This window comes from Chiloscyllium plagiosum, unplaced genomic scaffold (assembly GCF_037043375.1).
Source record: "Chiloscyllium plagiosum isolate Xiang-an unplaced genomic scaffold, Cpla_swu_hap1 HiC_scaffold_24, whole genome shotgun sequence".
NCBI lineage: Eukaryota > Metazoa > Chordata > Chondrichthyes > Orectolobiformes > Hemiscylliidae > Chiloscyllium > Chiloscyllium plagiosum.
The window spans coordinates 333,526-351,003 of NW_028270162.1; the positions used below are offsets into that span (position 1 = coordinate 333,526).

The window sequence follows — 17,478 nt, forward strand, 5'->3', positions numbered from 1 at the left end:
AGGGCAAGAGTTATTGATGGGGGAAGGGCAAATATAATGCGATTAGACAAGAATTAGGTTGCATAGAATGGAGTAGCAAAATGCAGAGAATGAGGACAATTGAAATGTGGAGCTGGTTTAAGGAACAGATATTGCATATGTTGATAGGTATGTCCCTGTCAGGCAGGGAGGAAATGATAAAGTAAGGGAACCGTGGTTAACTAGAGAAATTGTATCTCTTGTGAAGTTGAGACGAGATGGTTCAGATAAGGCGATGGAGAGTTACAGATTAGCTAGGAAGGATTTAAAGAGAGAGTTAAGAAGAGCAAAGAGAGGACATGAGCATTCTTTAGCAGGTAGAATGAAGGAGAACCCTCAAGCTTTCTATAGGTATGTGAGGAATCAAAGGATGAAGAGGGTAGGAATAGGGCCAGTCAAAGACAGAAGTGGAAAGTTGTGTGTGGACTCTGTGGAGATCAGAGAGGTGCTAAATGAACATTTTTCATCAGTTTTCACTCAAGAAAAGGAGAATATTGTAGAGGAGAATTCTGAGATACAGGCTAATAGACATGAAAGGATTGAGGTTAGTAAGGAGGAGGTGTTATCAATTCTAGAAGGAATGAAAATAGACAAGTCCCCAGGGCTGGACAGGATTTATCCGAGGATTCTTTGGGAGACTAGGAAGGAGATGTTGGAGCCCTTGACCTTGATCTTTGCGTCTTCATTGTCTACAGGTTTAGTACCAGAGAACTGGAGGATTGCAAATGTTGTGCTCTTGTTCAAGAAGGGCAGCAGAGATGACCCCAGGTAATTATAGACCAGTGAGCCTTACGTCTGTTGTAGGAAAAGGTTTTGGAAAGGATTATGAAAGATAGGATTTATAATCATCTAGCAAGCAACAATTTGATTTCAGATAATCAACATGGTTTCGTTAAGGGCAGTAGGGTCTCACAAACCTCAGAGTTTTTTGAGAAGGTGACCAAGCACGTAGATGAGAGTAGGGCAGTTGACGTGGTATACATGGACTTCAGTAAAGCCTTTGATTAGGTTCCACATGGCAGACTGTTGGAGAAAATGCAGAGGCATGGAATTGAGGGTGATTTAGCAGTTTGGATTAGAAACTGGCTTTCTGCAAGAAGGCAATGGGTGGTAGTTGATGGAAAATATTCAGCCTGGAGTCCAGTTACTAGTGGTGTGCCACAAGGATCTGTTTTGGGACCACTGCTATTTGTCATTTTTATAAATGACTTGGATGCTGGCATAAGTGGATGAGTTAGTAAGTTTGCAGATGACACTAAAGTCAGTGGAGTAGTGGACATTGTGGAAGAATGTTGCAGGTTGCAGGGGAGTTGGATAAACTGCAGAATTGGGCTGAGAGATGGCAAATGGAGTTCAGTGCAGATAAATGTGAGGTGATTCACTTTGGGAAGAATAACAAGAAATCAGAATACTGGGTCAATGGAAAGATTCTTGGTAATGTGCATGCGCAGAGGGATCTTGGTACATGTACATCGATCCTAAAAGTTGCCTCCCAGGTTAATAGTGCTGTTAAGAAGACATACGGTGTGTTAAGTTTCATTGGTAGAGGGATTGAGTTCCGGAGCTGTGATTGTTATGCTGCAACTATACAAAATGCTAGTGCGACCTCACTTGCAGTATTGTGTGCAGTTCTGGTCGCCCCATTACAGGATGGATGTGGAAGCATTGGAAAAGGTGCAAAGGAGATTTACCAGGATGTTGCCTGGTCTGGAACGAAGGTCTTATGAGGAAAAGCTGAGGGACTTGGGTCTGTTCTCATTGGAGAGAAGAAGGCTAAGAGGGGATTTAATAGAGACATATAAGATGATCAGAGGATTAGATCGGGTAGACAGTGAGAGTCTTTTTCTTAGGATGATTTCATCAGCTTGTACGAGGGGGCATAGCTGCAAATTGAGGGGTGATAGATTTAAGACAGATGTCAGACGCAGATTCTTTACTCAGAGAGTGGTGGGGGTGTGAATGCCCTGCCTGCCAATTTGGTTCAGCAACATTAGGTGATTTAAACAGTCCTTGGATAAGCATTTGGATGATGGTGGGATAGTGTAGGGGGATGAGTCATAGAATCATAGAGATGTACAGCATGGAAACAGACCCTTCAGTCCAACCCGTCCATGCCGACCAGATATCCCAACCCAATCTAGTCCCACCTGCCAGCACCTTGCCCATATCCCTCCAAACCCTTCCTATTCATATACCCATCCAAATGCTCTTAAATGTTGCAACTGTACCAGCCTCCACCACATCCTCTGGCAGCTCATTCCATACACGTACCACCCTCTGCGTGAAAACGTTGCCCCTTAGGTCTCTTTTATATCTTTCCCCTATCCCTAAACCTATGCCCTCTAGTTCTGGACTCGCTGACCCCAGGGAACAGACTTTGTCTATTTATCCTATCCATGCCCTTCATAATTTTGTAAACTTCTATAAGGTCACCCGTTAACCTCCGACGCTCCAGGGAAAACAGCCCCAGCCTGTTCAGCCTCTCCCTGGAGCTCAGATCCTCCAATCCTGGCAACATCCTTGTAAATCTTTTCTGAACCCTTTCAAGTTTCACAATGTCTTTCTGATAGGAAGGAGACCAGAATTGCACGCAATATTCCAACAGTGGCCTAACTAATGTCCTGTACAGCCGCAACATGACCTCCCAACTCTTGTACTCAGTACTCTGACCAATAAAGGAAAGCATACCAAATGCCTTCTTTACTATCCTGTCTATCTGCGACTCCACTTTCAAGGAGCTATGAACCTGCACTAAAGGTCTCTTTATTCAGCAACACTCCCTAGGACTTTACCATTAAGTATATAAATCCTGCTAAGATTTGCTTTCCCAAAATGCAGCACCTCGCATTTATCTGAATTAAACTCCATCTGCCACTTCTCAGCCCATTGGCCCATCTGGTCCAGATCCTGTTGTAATCTGAGGTAACCCTTTCCGCTGTCCACTATATCTCCATTTTTGGTGTCATCTGCAAACTTACTAACTGTACCTCTTATGCTCGCATCCAAATCATTTATGTAAATGACAAAAAGTAGAGGGCCCAGCACTGATCCTTGTGGCACTCCACTGGTCACAGGCCTCCAGTCTGAAAAACAACCCTCCCCCACCACCCTCTGTCTTCTACCTTTGAGCCAGTTCTGTATCCAAATGGCTAGTTCTCCCTGTATTCCATGAGATCTAACCTTGCTAATCAGTCTCCCATGGGGAACCTTGTCGAACGCCTTATTGAAGTCCATATAGATCACATCTACCACTCTGCCCTCGTCAATCTTCTTTGTTACTTCTTCAAAAAACTCAATCAAGTTTGTGAGACATGATTTCCCACGCATAAAGCCATGTTGACGATCCTGATTCAGTCCTTGCCTTTCCAAATACATGTATGTCCTGTCCCTCATGATTCCCTCCAACAACCAGCCCACCACCGAGGTCAGGCTCACCGGTCTATAGTTCCCTGGCTTGTCTTTACCACTCTTCTTAAACAGTGACACCCCGTTTGCCAACCTCCAGTCTTCGGGCACCTCACCTGTGACTATTGATGATACAAATATCTCAGCAAGAGGCCCAGCAATCACTTCTCTGGCTTCCCACAGAGTTCTCGGGTACACCTGATCAGGTCCTGGGGATTTATCCACCTTTAACTGTTTCAAGACATCCAGCACTTCCTCCTCTGTAGTCTGGATATTTTGCAAGATGTCACCATCTATTTCCCTACATTCTATATCTTCCATATCCTTTTTCACAGTAAATACTGATGCAAAATATTCATTTAGTATCTCTCCCATTTTCTGTGGCTCCACACAAAGGCCACCTTGCTGATCTTTGAGGGGCCCTATTCTCTCCCTAGTTACCCTTTTGTCCTTAATATATTAGCAAAAACCCTTTGGATTCTCCTTAATGGCTTAGATTAGTTCATAGGTCGGCGCAACATCGAGGGCCGAAGGGCTTGTTCTGTGCTGGATTGTTCTATGTTCTATTTCACAAGGCAGTTCAGAGTCAGCTAAAGTAGCAATGGGACTGGACTGATACGTAGGCCAGGTTTGCTCCCCAAAAGTGAAATTTTACAGGAATCGATGATATTTGTCATGATCTGTATCACAGACACTAGTTTTACATTTCAAACTTTTTTATTTTCCACTGGGTGGAATTTGAACCCATATCCCCAGAGCATTCATCTGGACCTCTGAATCGGAAGTCCAGTGATATTCCCAATACGTCACTGTAACTGCCTTTCCCGGTCCCTGATCTCCTGTTGTTCCTGATGGAATCCTTTATGTCACACTGTGCCTTTACACTATCTAGTCACTTCCTGTAAAACTGTAACATAACTTCCCAACTTCTTTACTCAGGGTTCTGACTGATGAAGGCCAGTGACCCAAAAGTCTTCTTCACTGCCCTGTCTACCTGTGACTCCACTTTCAGAGAACTGTGAACCTGAACTCTAAGATCCCTCTGTTCCACTGCACTCCTTAAGGCCCTACCATTCACCATGAAACTCCTACTTTGATTTGACTTTCCAAAGTGCAAGACCTCACACTTATCTATATTAAACTCTATTTGCCATTTCTCGGCCCACTAGCCCAGCTGATCATGGTCCTGCTGCAATTTCTGATAGCCTTCCTCACTATCCACGATATCGCTTATTTTAGTGTCATCTGCAAACTTACTATCCATGCCTTGTACATTCTCATCCAAATTATTGATATAGATAACAAACAGTAATGAGCCCAGCACCGACCCCTGAGGCACTCCATTAATCACAGGCTTGCAGTCAGATGAGCATCCTTCCGCTATTATCCTCTGCTTCCTACCATCAAGCCAGTTTTGTATCCAACTTGCCAGCTCCCCCTGGATTCCATGCCATATAACCTTCCAGAGCAGCCTCCCATGTGGAACCCTATCAAAGGCCTTTCTGAAATTACCATCCCTGCAACATTCCTGATGAAGAGCTTATGCCAGAAACGTTGATTCTCCTGCTCCTCTGATACTGCCTGATCTGCTGTGCTTTTCCAGCACCATACTTTTCCACTCTGATGTCCAGCATCTGCAGTCCTCACTTTTTCCTGTTCCCAAGATATCACAATTAACTTCCCCAAGTTCCCAAGTCCTCATAAACCAATGTTCTCATTCCAGGTTTTAGTTTGGTAAACCTTCTCAGAACCGTATCCAATATATTTCCGACCTTCCTTAAATAAGGAGACCAGTCCTGTACACGGTACTCCAGACTGTCTTACCAGTGCTTTGTATAACTGATGCATAATCTCTCTACCTTTATATTCAATTCCCCTCACAATAAATGGTAACATGATTTCCCTGTCACAAAACCATGCTGCCCCGCCTCACTGCCTTGAACTTCTTGAAGTGCCTGAAGTGTTATAATGTCTTTAATTAGCGCTTCTAACATTTTCCTTATGACCAATGTTAACCTAACTGATCTGTAGGTTTCTGCTTTCTGTCTCTCCCTTTTGAATAAAGGATATTGTGGTACTTGATGACACTAAGGTTCTGAGAGCAGCTCTGGTCCTTCGGCAAAACAAGGCAAGGCCATAAAAAGATTACTAGTCACAGCATTTGGCTTAGATTGTAGAGAAGTAGTTTTGAAAAGAAGTGAAATTATATGAAACCTGTATCAAGTTTTGTTCAGACTACACCCTGTGCACTTCTGAGCACTTCTGGTTGTCAATATTATAAATGGAATACTAAGAATAACGCCAGAAGTGTGCAATTAAACCCATCAGGAAAGGATGGGCAGATTGTGACAAAAGGTGAAGTGAAACATGGTGGGGGTCTGAGAAATTTGCAAGGTTTTGATAGCATGGTTACAAAGACAATGTTTCCTTTTGTAGGGAGAGCATAGCCAGTAACTATCAGACAGTCCCCAGGCAATCTAATAGGGACTCAGGTCAAACTTCGCTACCCAGAGATTTGGGAGACTGTGGAGCTCCTGTGCTTGAAACAAACAGTATACAGCAATATTGTGTTTTAAATAGCAAATATATCGATATTTTCTCACATTTAAAATGTATGTGAAATCAGATGTGTTCTGAAAATTTCCTGAAGAAGGGCTTATGCCCGAAACGTCGATTCTCCTGTTCCCTGGATGCTGCCTGACCTGCTGCGCTTTTCCAGCAACACATTTTCAGCTCTGATCTCCAGCATCTGCAGACCTCACTTTCTCCTCTGAAAATTTCAGCTCCAACATATCAGATGAATATGAAATACAACTCATTTAGAACATTGAACAGTACAGCACAGTACAGGCCCTTCGGCCCATGATGTTGTGCCAAGCATTTATCTTAATCTAAGATCAACCTAACTTACACACCCCTGCCGCATATGTGCTTGTCCAGCAGTCGCTGAAATTTCCCTCCTGTCTCTGACTCTACTACCACCATGAGCAGTGCATTCCACGCACCAACCGCTCTCTGCCTAAAGAACCTACCTCTGACATCTTCCTCCATTCACCTTAAGATTATGATCCCTCGTGACAGCCATTTCTGCCCTAGGGAAAGGTCTCTGGCTATTCACTCTATCTATGCCTTGTACACCTCTAACAAGACACCTCTCTTCCTCCTTCTCTCCAGTGTGAAAAGCCCGAGCCCACTCAACCTCTGTTCATAAGAGAAGCTCTCCAATCAAGGCAGCAGCCTCGTAAATCTCTGGACCCTCTCTAAAGCTTCCACATCTTTCCTATAATGAAGTAACCATAACTGAACACAATATTCCAAGTGTGGTCTAACTAGGGTTTTATAGAGCTGCAGCATAACCTCCTGGCTTTTAAACTCAATCCCCCTCTTAATGAAAGCCAAAACACCATACACCTTCTTAACAACTCTATCAACTTGGGTGGCAACTTTGAGAGATCTACGTACATAGAACATAGAACATTACAGCGCAGTACAGGCCCTTCGGCCCTCGATGTTGCGCCGACCTGTCATACCAATCTGAAGCCCATCTAACCTATACTATTTCATGTACATCCGTATACTTGTCCAATGATGACTTAAATGCACTTAAAGTTGGCAAATCTATTACTGTTGCAGGCAAAGCATTCCATACCCTTACTGCTCTCTGAGTAAAGAAACTATCTTGATGCACATCCACTTCCTTAATATCACTTTGTAAAAGCCAATTAACTTGGTCCATGGTATTCTCACTATCAACAAGGTCCCTCTTTCTCATGAAGCAAAAAACTCATTTAGGGCCTCCCCTTCCTCTTCAGACTCCAGGCACAAGTTCCCTCCACTATCCCTGATCGGCCATACCCTCTCTCTGATCATTCTCTTATTCCTCACATACCTGTAGAACACCTTTGGGTTTTCCCTAATCCTTCCCACCAAGGCTTTTTTGTGCCCCCTCCTCACTGTCCTCAGTCCACTTTTGAGTTCTTTCCTAGCTACCCTGTAATCCTCTAAGGGTGTGCCAGATTCTTGCTTCGTCAACTTTAAGTAAGCTCCTTCTTCCTCTTGATGAAAAGCTCCTCTTCTGTTGTCATCCAAGGCTCCTACACCTTACTGTTCCCTTCCTGTCTCAGTGGGACAAAGTTATCCAACACTCACAACAAGTGCTCCTTAAACAGCCTCCACATTTCTGTTGTGCCTTTCCCTTAGAACGATTGTTCCCAATGTATACTCCACAGCTCCTGTCTAATAGCAGTATAATTTCCCTCCCCCAATTAAATACCTTCCTATACTGTCTGTTCCTATCCCTCTCCATGGTTATGGTAAAAGTGAGGCAGTGGTCGTCATTGTCAGCGAAATGCTATCCCACCAAGAGATTTGACACCTGGCCTGGCTCATTGCCTAGCACCAAATCCAATATGGCATCCCCCTAGTCGACTTATCTACATATTGAGTCAGGAATCCCTCCTGGACACCTGACAAAATCGGCTCCATTCAGACCATCTGCACAAAGGAGGTTCCTATCAATATTAGGGAAGTTGAAATCACCCGTAACAACAATTCTGTTACATCTGTACCTTTCCAAGTTCTGCTGTCCAATCTGTTCTTACATCTCTCTGCAGCTGGTGGGGTGTGGGGAGTTGGTTTATAAAAAAACACCCAGTAAAGTCACTGCTCCTTTCCTGTTATTGACTCTCATCCATACTGACTCAGTAGACAAACCCTCCTCAACAACCCCCTTTTCTGCAGCTGTGATGCATTCTCTCATTAACAATGCTACTCCTCCTCCCTTTTTTTTGAAAGATCTAAATCCTGGAACGTTCAGCAGCCATTCCTGCTCCTGTGAAATCAATGTCTCTCATATGGCCACAACATCGTAGTTCCAAGTACTGTTCCATGCTCTAAGTTCATCACTCTTATTCCTGACATTCCTTGTATTGAAACAGACACACTTGAACCCATCCCTTTGTCCTATCAACTGTGTATCCTTCCTGACAGACTCTTTGCATTCTATTTCTGTCAATTAAACAACTACCCTCTCCTCTGATCTGTAGCTTTGGTATCTATGCCTCTGCCAAACTATTTTAAACCCTCCCGAAGTGTCCTAGCAAATCTCCCGCCCAGGACATTGGTGCCCCTCCAGTTTAAGTGCAACCCATCCTTCATGTACAGGTCCTACCTTCCTCAGAAGGTATCCCAATGATCTACGTATCTGATGTCCTGCCTCCTGCACCAGCCCTGTGTTTAGCCGCACTCACTCCCTGTTCCTCGCCTCACTAGCATGTGGCACCAGTAGTAATCTTGAGATTACTACTCTGCTCGTCCTGCTTTTTACCTTCCAGCCTAAATCCCTGAAATCACCTTTTAGATCCTCCTCCCTTTTCCTGGCTATGTCATTGGTGCCAATGTGCACCAAGACTTCTGGCTGCTCCCCCTCCCCCTTCAGGATCTTGTAGACTCGAGAGACATCCAAGACCCTGGCACCTGGGAGGCAACCTTCTGGGAGTCCCATTTGTGACCACAGAATCTCATGCCCGTTCCTTTAACTATTGAGTCTCCTACCACCAGCGCTTTTCTATTCTCCCTCTTTCCCTTCTGAGCCACAGAGCCAGAGACCTTGCCATTATGGCTTTCCCCAGTAGGTTACCCTCCCCAACAGTATCCAAAATGGTATACTTATTATTGAGGGGAACGGCCACAGGGGATCTGGTGAGTGGGTGATGCTACCTAAGTATTATTTCAGGTAAAGCAACTGTCCAGGTATGTTACCTGACTTACTCAGCAGTCCTGTGTCCACTCATGCTCAGTGTGTGCTCCGCCTATTCACGAATTAAGTTATTAAAGAATTAATTTACCTTCCCAGCAGCCCCCTGGTCCTCGTTCTCACTGCTCCTGCTGATGCAACAAAAATTTATAAATACAAGACAAACCACCCAAAGCTCATTTCACAAAAGCAGGTAATACTAGGCTTTCTGGAACCTTCTGTGCTTGTGTACACACCTGCCACAGTTTTGGAGATTTTCCTGGATGCATGCAAAATCTTGCTCCTGCAGATAAACATCTCCCACTCTTTAGACAAATGCTGAATGTGGTGTGCTTTACAACTGGGTAAACTGTCCATCTGTGAAGAAATTGGTAATGCATTGGCATAGATTGAGAATTGTTTAGCACACAGAAAGCAGGGAGTTGGAATAAGTGGGTTGTTTGTGGAGTGGAAGGTGGTAATTAGTGGGGCTACCACAGCTACCCTGAAACCCCCTCCTCACAGGAACAGGCTGATGTGTGCAGTAGTTGCAGCCCTTACTGATTTGGTATGAGCTTGGTGTCTGATGTGACCAGTAAGGTCAGAACTACCGGAGGATCAAACCAAGCCGAGACTCATTTAGACATTGATGCAGATCGGGGCGGAGAGAAAAGCAATCCTCTTTCCAAACAATGTCAGGAAGAGGCTGTCTCTTCAGGAAATTTCCGCACCAAGCACCTCCAATTCCTCCTCCTCCTCCTCCTCCTCTCTCAGGTCCTTTCCGCTCTCGATGAACTTGTGTTTCAGGATCAGATGCTATAGCAATACTTCACACTTCTACAGTACTTTATCGACTGTAATACAATGAAAAGTTGGCACCTCCAGCAATGCAGCACACCCTCAGCACTGCACTGGTAGGTCTTTGATTTGATTTATGGTTGTCACATGTTCAAAGTTTGTGAGAAGATTTGTAGCTCGGGTGCTCGTTGTTGTGGTTCTGTTCGTCGAGCTGGGAATTTGTGTTGCAGACGTTTTGTCCCTGTCTAGGTGACATCCTCAGTGCGGGGGAGCCTCCTACGAAGCGCTTCTGTGATGTTTCCTCCGGCATTTATAGTGGTTTGTCTCTGCCGCTTCCGGTTGTCAGTTCCAGCTGTCCGTTGCAGTGGTCGGTATTATTGGGTCCAGGTTGATGTGCTTATTGATTGAATCTGTGAATGAGTGCCATGCCTCTAGGAATTCCCTGGCTGTTCTCTGTTTGGCTTGTCCTATAATATTAGTGTTGTCCCAGTCGAATTCATGTTGCTTGTCATCCCATGTGTGGCTACTAAGGATAGCTGGTCGTGTCACATGTACGTTAAGCTAGGAGAGGATGGCCTAGTGGTATTATTCCATAGTTAGGGGGACAGATAGGAGGTTCTGTGTAAATGAGAGAGACTCACGGTTGGTGTGTTGACTCCCAGGTGCCAGAGTTTGTGATGTCTCTAATCGTGTTTTCGGGATCCTTGAGGTGGAGCAGGAGCAGCCCCAAGTCATGGTCCACATAGACACCAGCGACATAGGTAGGAAGAGAGATGGGGATTTAAAGCAGCAGTTCAGAGAGCTAGGGTGGAAACTTAGAGCTGGAACAAACAGAGTTGTTATCTCTGGTTAGTTGCCCATGCTAGCAAGGCAAGGAATAGAGAGAGAGAGAGAGAGAGAGAGGAGTTGAACAGATGGCTACAGAAATGGTGCAGGAGGGAGGGTTTTGGATTCCTGGATAACTGGGACTGTTTCTGGGGTAGGTGGGACCTTGGAAACAGGATGGTCTTCACCTGATCAGAGGGGTACCAATATCCTGGGAGGGAACTGCTAATGCTCTTTGGCTGGGTTTAAACTAATTCAGCAGGGGGTGGGAACCGAAATTGTAGTTCGAGTATATGGGAGGATAAGAGTAATGAAGTCAGATCTAAGGCTTCAAGGTCGCAAGAAGGCACCGGCAGGCAAGAAGTTGGTTTGAAGTATGAAAAATGTGCTGCTGGAAAAGCGCAGCAGGTCAGGCAGCATCCAAGGAGCAGGAGAATCGATGTTTCGGGCAAAATCCCTTCTTCAGGAAGGGCTTATGCCCGAAACGTCGATTCTCCTGCTGCTTGGATGCTGCTTGACCTGCTGCGCTTTTCCAGCAACACATTTTTCAGTTCTGATCTCCAGCATCTGCAGTCCTCACTTTCTCCTAGTTGGTTTGAAGTGTGTCTACTTCAATGCCAGGAGCATCCGGAATAAGGTGGGTGAACTTGCAGTATGAGTTGGTACCTGGGATTTCGATGTTGTGGCCATTTCAGAGACCTGGGTAGAGCAGGGACAGGAATGCAGGTTCTGGTATTTAAATGTTTCAGTAAGAACAGAGAAGATGGTAAAAGAGGGAGAAGTATGGCACTGTTAGTCAAGGACAGTATCATGGTGCAGAAAGGATGCTTGAGGACTCCTCTACTGAGGTAGTATGGGCTGAGGTTAGAAACAGGAAAGGAGCGGTTGTCTTGTTAGGAGTTTTCTGTAGTCCTCCAAAGAGTTCCAGGGATGTAGAGGAAAGGATAGCAAAGATGATCCTCGATAGGAGCGCGAGTGACAGGATAGTTGTTATGGGGGCCTTTAACTTTCCAAATGTAATGACTGGGAATACAATAGTTCAAGATGGGGTCATGTTTTGTCCAATGTGTGCAGGAAGGTTTCCTGACACAGTATGTAGACAGGCCAACAAGGGGTGAGGCCATATTGGATTTGGTACTGGATAATGAAACCGGCTAGGTGTTAGATTTGGAGTTAGGTACGCACTTTGGTGATAGTGACCACAATTTGGTTATGTTTACTTTAGCAATGGAAAGGGATAGGTGTATACCATAAGGCAAGAGTTATAGCTGGGGGAAAGGCAATTATGATGCGATTAGGCAAGATTTAGGATGCATAAGATGGGGAATAAAACTGCAGGGGATGGGCACAATTGAAATGTGGAGCTTATTCAAGGACCAGCTGCTGTGGGTTCTTGATAAGTATGTACCGGTCAGGCAGGGAGGAAGTTGTTAAGTGCAGGAGCTGAGATTTACTAAGCAAGTTGAATCTCTTGTCAAAAGGACGAAGAAGGCTTATTTTAGGATGAGATGTGATGGCTCAAGATGTTAGGATGCTTGAGAGTTACAAGTTAGCCAGGAAAGACCTAAAGAGAGAGCTAAGAAGAGAAGTCATTGACGGATAAGACTAAAGAAAATCCTAAGGCTTTCTATAGGTATATCAGGAATAAAAGAATGACTCGAGTAAGATTGGGGCCAATCAAGCATAATAGTGGGAAGTTGTGCATGGAGTCTGAGGAGATAGACGAAGCGCTAAATGAATACTTTTTGTCAGTATTTACACTAGAAAAAGTCAATGTTGTCGAGGAGAATACTGAGATACAGGCTGCTAGACTAGACGGGATTGAGGTGCTTAAGGAGGAGATGTTAGCAGTTCTGGAAAATGTAAAAATAGATAAGTCCCCTGGGCTGGATGGGATTTATCCTAGGATTATCTGGGAAGCCAGGAGGAGATTGCCGAGCCTTTGGCTTTGATCTTTATGTTGTCCTTGTCAACAGGAGTATTGCCAGAAGACTGGAGGATAGCAAATGTTGTTGCCTTGTTTAAAACAGGGAGTAGAGACGACCTGGTAATTATAGACCTGTGAGCCTTACTTCAGTTGTGGGTAAAGTGTTGGAAAAGGTTATAAGAGATAGGATTTATAATCATCTAGAGGAGAATAAGTTAATTAGGGATAGTCAACACGGTTTTGTGAAGGGTAAGTCATGCCTCACAAAGCTTTTTGAGAAGGAGACCAAACAGGTGGATGAGGGTAAAGCTGTTGATGTGGTGTATATGGATTTCAGTAAGACGTTTGATAAGGTTCCCCACGGTAGTCTATTGCATAAAATATAGAGGCATAGAAATGAGGGTGATTTAGCGGTTTGGATCCGAAGTTGGCTAGCTGAAAGAAGACAGAGGGTGATGGTTGATGGGAAATGTCCATCCTTGAGTTCAGTTACAAGTGGAGTACCACAAGGATCTGTTTTAGGTCCACTGTTGTTTGTCAATTTATATGTATTACCTGGATGTGGGCATAGAAGGATGGGTTAGTAAATTTGCGGATGACACTAAGGTCTGTAGAGTTGGGGATAGTAACGAAAGAAGTTGGAGGTTACAAAGAGACATAGATAAGCTGCAGAGCTGGGCTGACAGTTGGCAAATGGAGTTTAATGTGGAAAAGTGTAGGGTGATTCACTTTGGAAGGAGCAACAGGAATACAGAGTACTGGGCTAATGGTAAGATTCTTGTTAGTGTTGATGAGCAGAGACATCTCAGTGTCCATACACATAGATCCCTGAAAGTTTCCACCCAGGTTGATAAGGTTGCTAAGAAGGCATATGGTGTGTTAGCTTTTATTGGTAGAGGAATTGAATTTCCGAACCATGAGATCATGCTGCAGCTCTACAAAACTCTGGTGCGGCCACATTTAGGGTATCATGTACAGATCTGGTCACCGCATTATAGGAAGGATGTGAAAGCTTTGGAAAGGGTTCAGAGGAGATTTACTGGGCTGTTGCCTGGTATGGAGGGAAGGTCTTATGAGGAAAGGCTGAGGGACTTGAGGCAATTTTCGTTAGAAGAAGTTTGAGAGGGGACTTAATTGAGACATGTAAGATAATCAGAGGGTTAGATAGGTTGGACAGTGAGAACCTGTTTCTTCGGATGGCGATGGCTAGCACGAGGGAACATAGCTTTAAATTGAGGGGTAATAGAGGACAGATGTCAGAGGTAGTTTCTTTACTCAGAGAGTAGTAGGGGCGAGGAATGCACTGCCTGCAACAGTGGTAAACTTGCCAACTTTAAGGGCAATTAAGTGGTCAATGGCTGATCAGTACGGACGAGAATGGAATAGTGTAGGTTAAACGGGCTTCAAATTGGTTCCAAAAGTCAGCGCAACATTGAGGGTCGAAGGGCCTGTACTGCGCTGTAATGTTCTGTGTTCTATGTACGTAAATACAGTGAAAAGTTTTGTTTTATGAGTAGTACAGGCAGATCACAGCAAATAAGGACATACAGATCATAGGGAGCTCAGACAACAAGGCATATAAGGTTACTGCTGCATAGGAGGTGCACAAAGCAAGATCATCATTTGATTTGAAATTGAGAGGTCTATTCAGCAGTGTAATACAGTGGGGAAGAAGCTGTTCTTGAACCTGTTGGTATGTGTGTTTAAGCTTTTGTATCTTCAGCCTGATGGAAGAGGCTATATCTGGGATTGGAGGCTGATGATGATGGCTGCCTTTCCTCAGCAACAAGAGATGGAGGTGGAGTTAATGAATGGAAGGTTGGCTTGCGTGATGGTCTGGGCTGTGGTTTCTTATGGTACTGGGTAGAGCAGTTGCCATACCAAGCTGTGATGCATCCAGATAGATTGCTTTCTATCTGTTCCATAACCTGAGGAAGAAGAGGCATGGTTGCACCTTTTTGACTGTCGAATCTACGTGGGTGGTCCAGTACAGACTGTTGGTTACCGTCACTTCTAGGAACTTGACACTCTCGACTGTCTCCACCTCAGTTACATTGATGTAGATAAGGTGTGTCCTCTTCCTTTCTTTGTGAAGTTGACGATCAATGCTTTAGTTTTGCTGACATTAGAGAGAGAGATTGTTATCTTTGCACCATGACACCAAGCATTCAACTCTTTCCTGTATTCTATTTTGTCATTGTTTGACATCCAGCCTACAATATTGGTGTCATCAGTGAAATTGTCAGCCGAGTTTGGACAAAATTTGGCCGCACAGTTAAGTGTACAGGGGCTGAGTACACATCCATGTGGGGCGCCGATGTTGAGGATTATCATGCAGGAGGCACTGATTGGTTGCGGTCTGTGGGTCAGGAAGCTGGGGATCCAGTTGCAGAGATCAAAGTCAAGACCAAGGTCATGGAGGTTGGGCATTAGTTTGGTTGGGAGTGTAGTGTTGAAGGCAGAGCTGTAGTTGATAAACAGATGTCCTTGTTATCCAGTTGTTCCAGGATGAGTGTAGGGCTAGGGAAATAGCCTCTCTCATGGACCTTTTATGCCAGTAGGCAAACTGCAATGGATCGAGTTGCTGTCAGCCATGAAAAATGTCTAGAAGCACTTCACGATTGTGGAGGTCAGAACCACTGGGCAGTAGTTGTTCAGGCTCGCTGCATTTGTTTTCTTTGGTACTGGAATGATGGTGGTTATCTTGAAGTAGCTGGGGACTTCAGATTGTATTTGGGAGAAGTTAAAGATGTATGAGAAAACCCCTTCCAGCTGGTCTGCACAGGATCTGAGTGCATGAGTGGGGAGTCCATCTGGGCCAGTCACTCTCCTGGGTCAGTCTGGCCCCTGATGCTCTCATCTGTGGAGTGGGACATGAACCCACAACCTTCAACTGTAATGAAGTGTGCAACATTCCGAGCTCCCGCTAACATGGGGAGCAGGCTGGGAGTTGGGTTATAGTGCAGATGAAAATACAAGAGTGGGGCAGACTATCCAGGACACCTTTCCTGCTGGGGCCAGTTGAAGGGAGGTTTCAAATTGGACTGTCCTGATTTCTGTTATGAGGAATACTGTGACCTGCTTGCAGTTCACTGGAAATGAAGGAGGAGGGGTCAGCAAGAAGATGGTTTGCAATAAAAAGAAGGTATGTTGGAATATTGCGTACAGTTCTGGTCACCACATTACCAGAAGAATATGGATACTTTGGAGAGGATACAGAAGATGTTTACCAGGATGTTGCCTGGTATGGGGCATCATAGCTATGATGAAAGATTGGATAGACTGGGTTTGTTTTCACCTGAATGCAGGACATTGAGGCGTGAACTGATAGAAGTTTATGGCACGGTCAGAGTGGAATGTATGAGGCTTTTACCCAGGGTAGATGGGTTAGTTACTAGGGGATACAGATTCAAGGTGCAGGGGGTGGGGGCGTGGAGCTGGGGAGTTAAAAGAGATGTGCGAGGTTGGTGAGTGCCTGGACTGTGTTGCCAGAGGAGGTGGTCAGGAAAATGCAATAGCAGCATTCAAGAAACACGTGGTCAAATACATTAATAGGGAGGGAATAGAGGGATACAGATCTTTTAAGTGAAGACTGTGTTTTAGTGTGGAAGGGAAAAATGTATTGGTGCAGGCTTGGTGGGCCAAAGGGCCTGTTCCTGTGCTGTGTTGTTCTTTGTTATTTATAGGGTTCATAGAATCATGGAACCATACAGTACAGCAGAAACCCTTCAGCTCATCAAGTCTGTACCTCTAAAGATACACTACAACGTACATTAGTCCCTGAATGTCCCTGACACACAAAGTGCTTATCCAATTACCTTTGAAAGATTATTTTGTGGGTTATCTTTATATCCTCGAATGATCCTTGAGTAACAAGCAGTTTTAGCTGGTCAGAGTAGCATCCTGTTGTTTTCTGTAGCCCAGCCAGGTCTGACTGAACCAGATATGATCTTTTTGTTTTAAATTCATTTTGCGGAATGTGGGCATCGCTGGCTGGGCTCGCATTTATTGCCTGTTTCTAGTTGACCTGGGGAAGGTGGTGGTGAATTGTCTTCTTAAACCATTGCAGTCCACCTGCTGTGGGTTGATCCACAATGCCAGTAGGGAGGGCAGAATGAGAGGTGTTCCTTTGTTAGGTGACGTGGTAGCTCATTGGTTAGCACCAGGGACCCAGGTGCAATTCCATCCTTGGGTGATTGTCTGTGTGGAGTTTGCACATTCTTCTTGTGTCTGCGTGGGTTTCCTCCGGGTGCTCAGGTTTCCTCCCACAATCCAAAGGTGTGCACATTACATGGATTAGTCATGGCAATGCAGGTTATAGGGATAGGTTGGGATGCTCTCAATGGGCTGAATGGTCTGCTTCCACACTAGGAATTCTGTGATTTCTGTGATCTGCTGTCTTTGTCCTTCTAAATGGAAGTGGTTGTGGGTTTGGAAGATGCTGTCTGAGGATCTTTGGTGAATTTCTGCATTGAATCTTGTAGATAGTGGCAGTAGTGTATACTTAGCGTTTGAGGTGGTAGGAGTGAATGCTTGTGGATGTGGTGCCAATCAAGTGGGCTGCTGTGTCCTGGGTGGTGTCATGCTTCTCGAGTTTTGCTGGGGCTGCCCCCCAATCCAGGCAATATGGTTTGCTATATTCATTCCCTTGAACTATAATAGGAGTAGAGATGAGTGCTGTACTGGGAGGAGGGGAGTAGAATGGACCGGAAGGGAGAGAGAGAGTGACAGAGAGAATTGGTTTTATTGGCCACTGGCAGATTGGCACTGA

At 44.8% G+C, this 17,478-nt stretch overlaps 1 protein-coding gene across 9 annotated transcripts in view; it reads left to right on the plus strand.

Annotated features, from left to right (window-relative positions):
- ncor2 (nuclear receptor corepressor 2) overlaps positions 1-17,478 on the plus strand; it is a 418,107-nt gene that overhangs the window by 1,856 nt on the left and 398,773 nt on the right. The gene's annotated exons all lie outside the window — the stretch shown is intronic.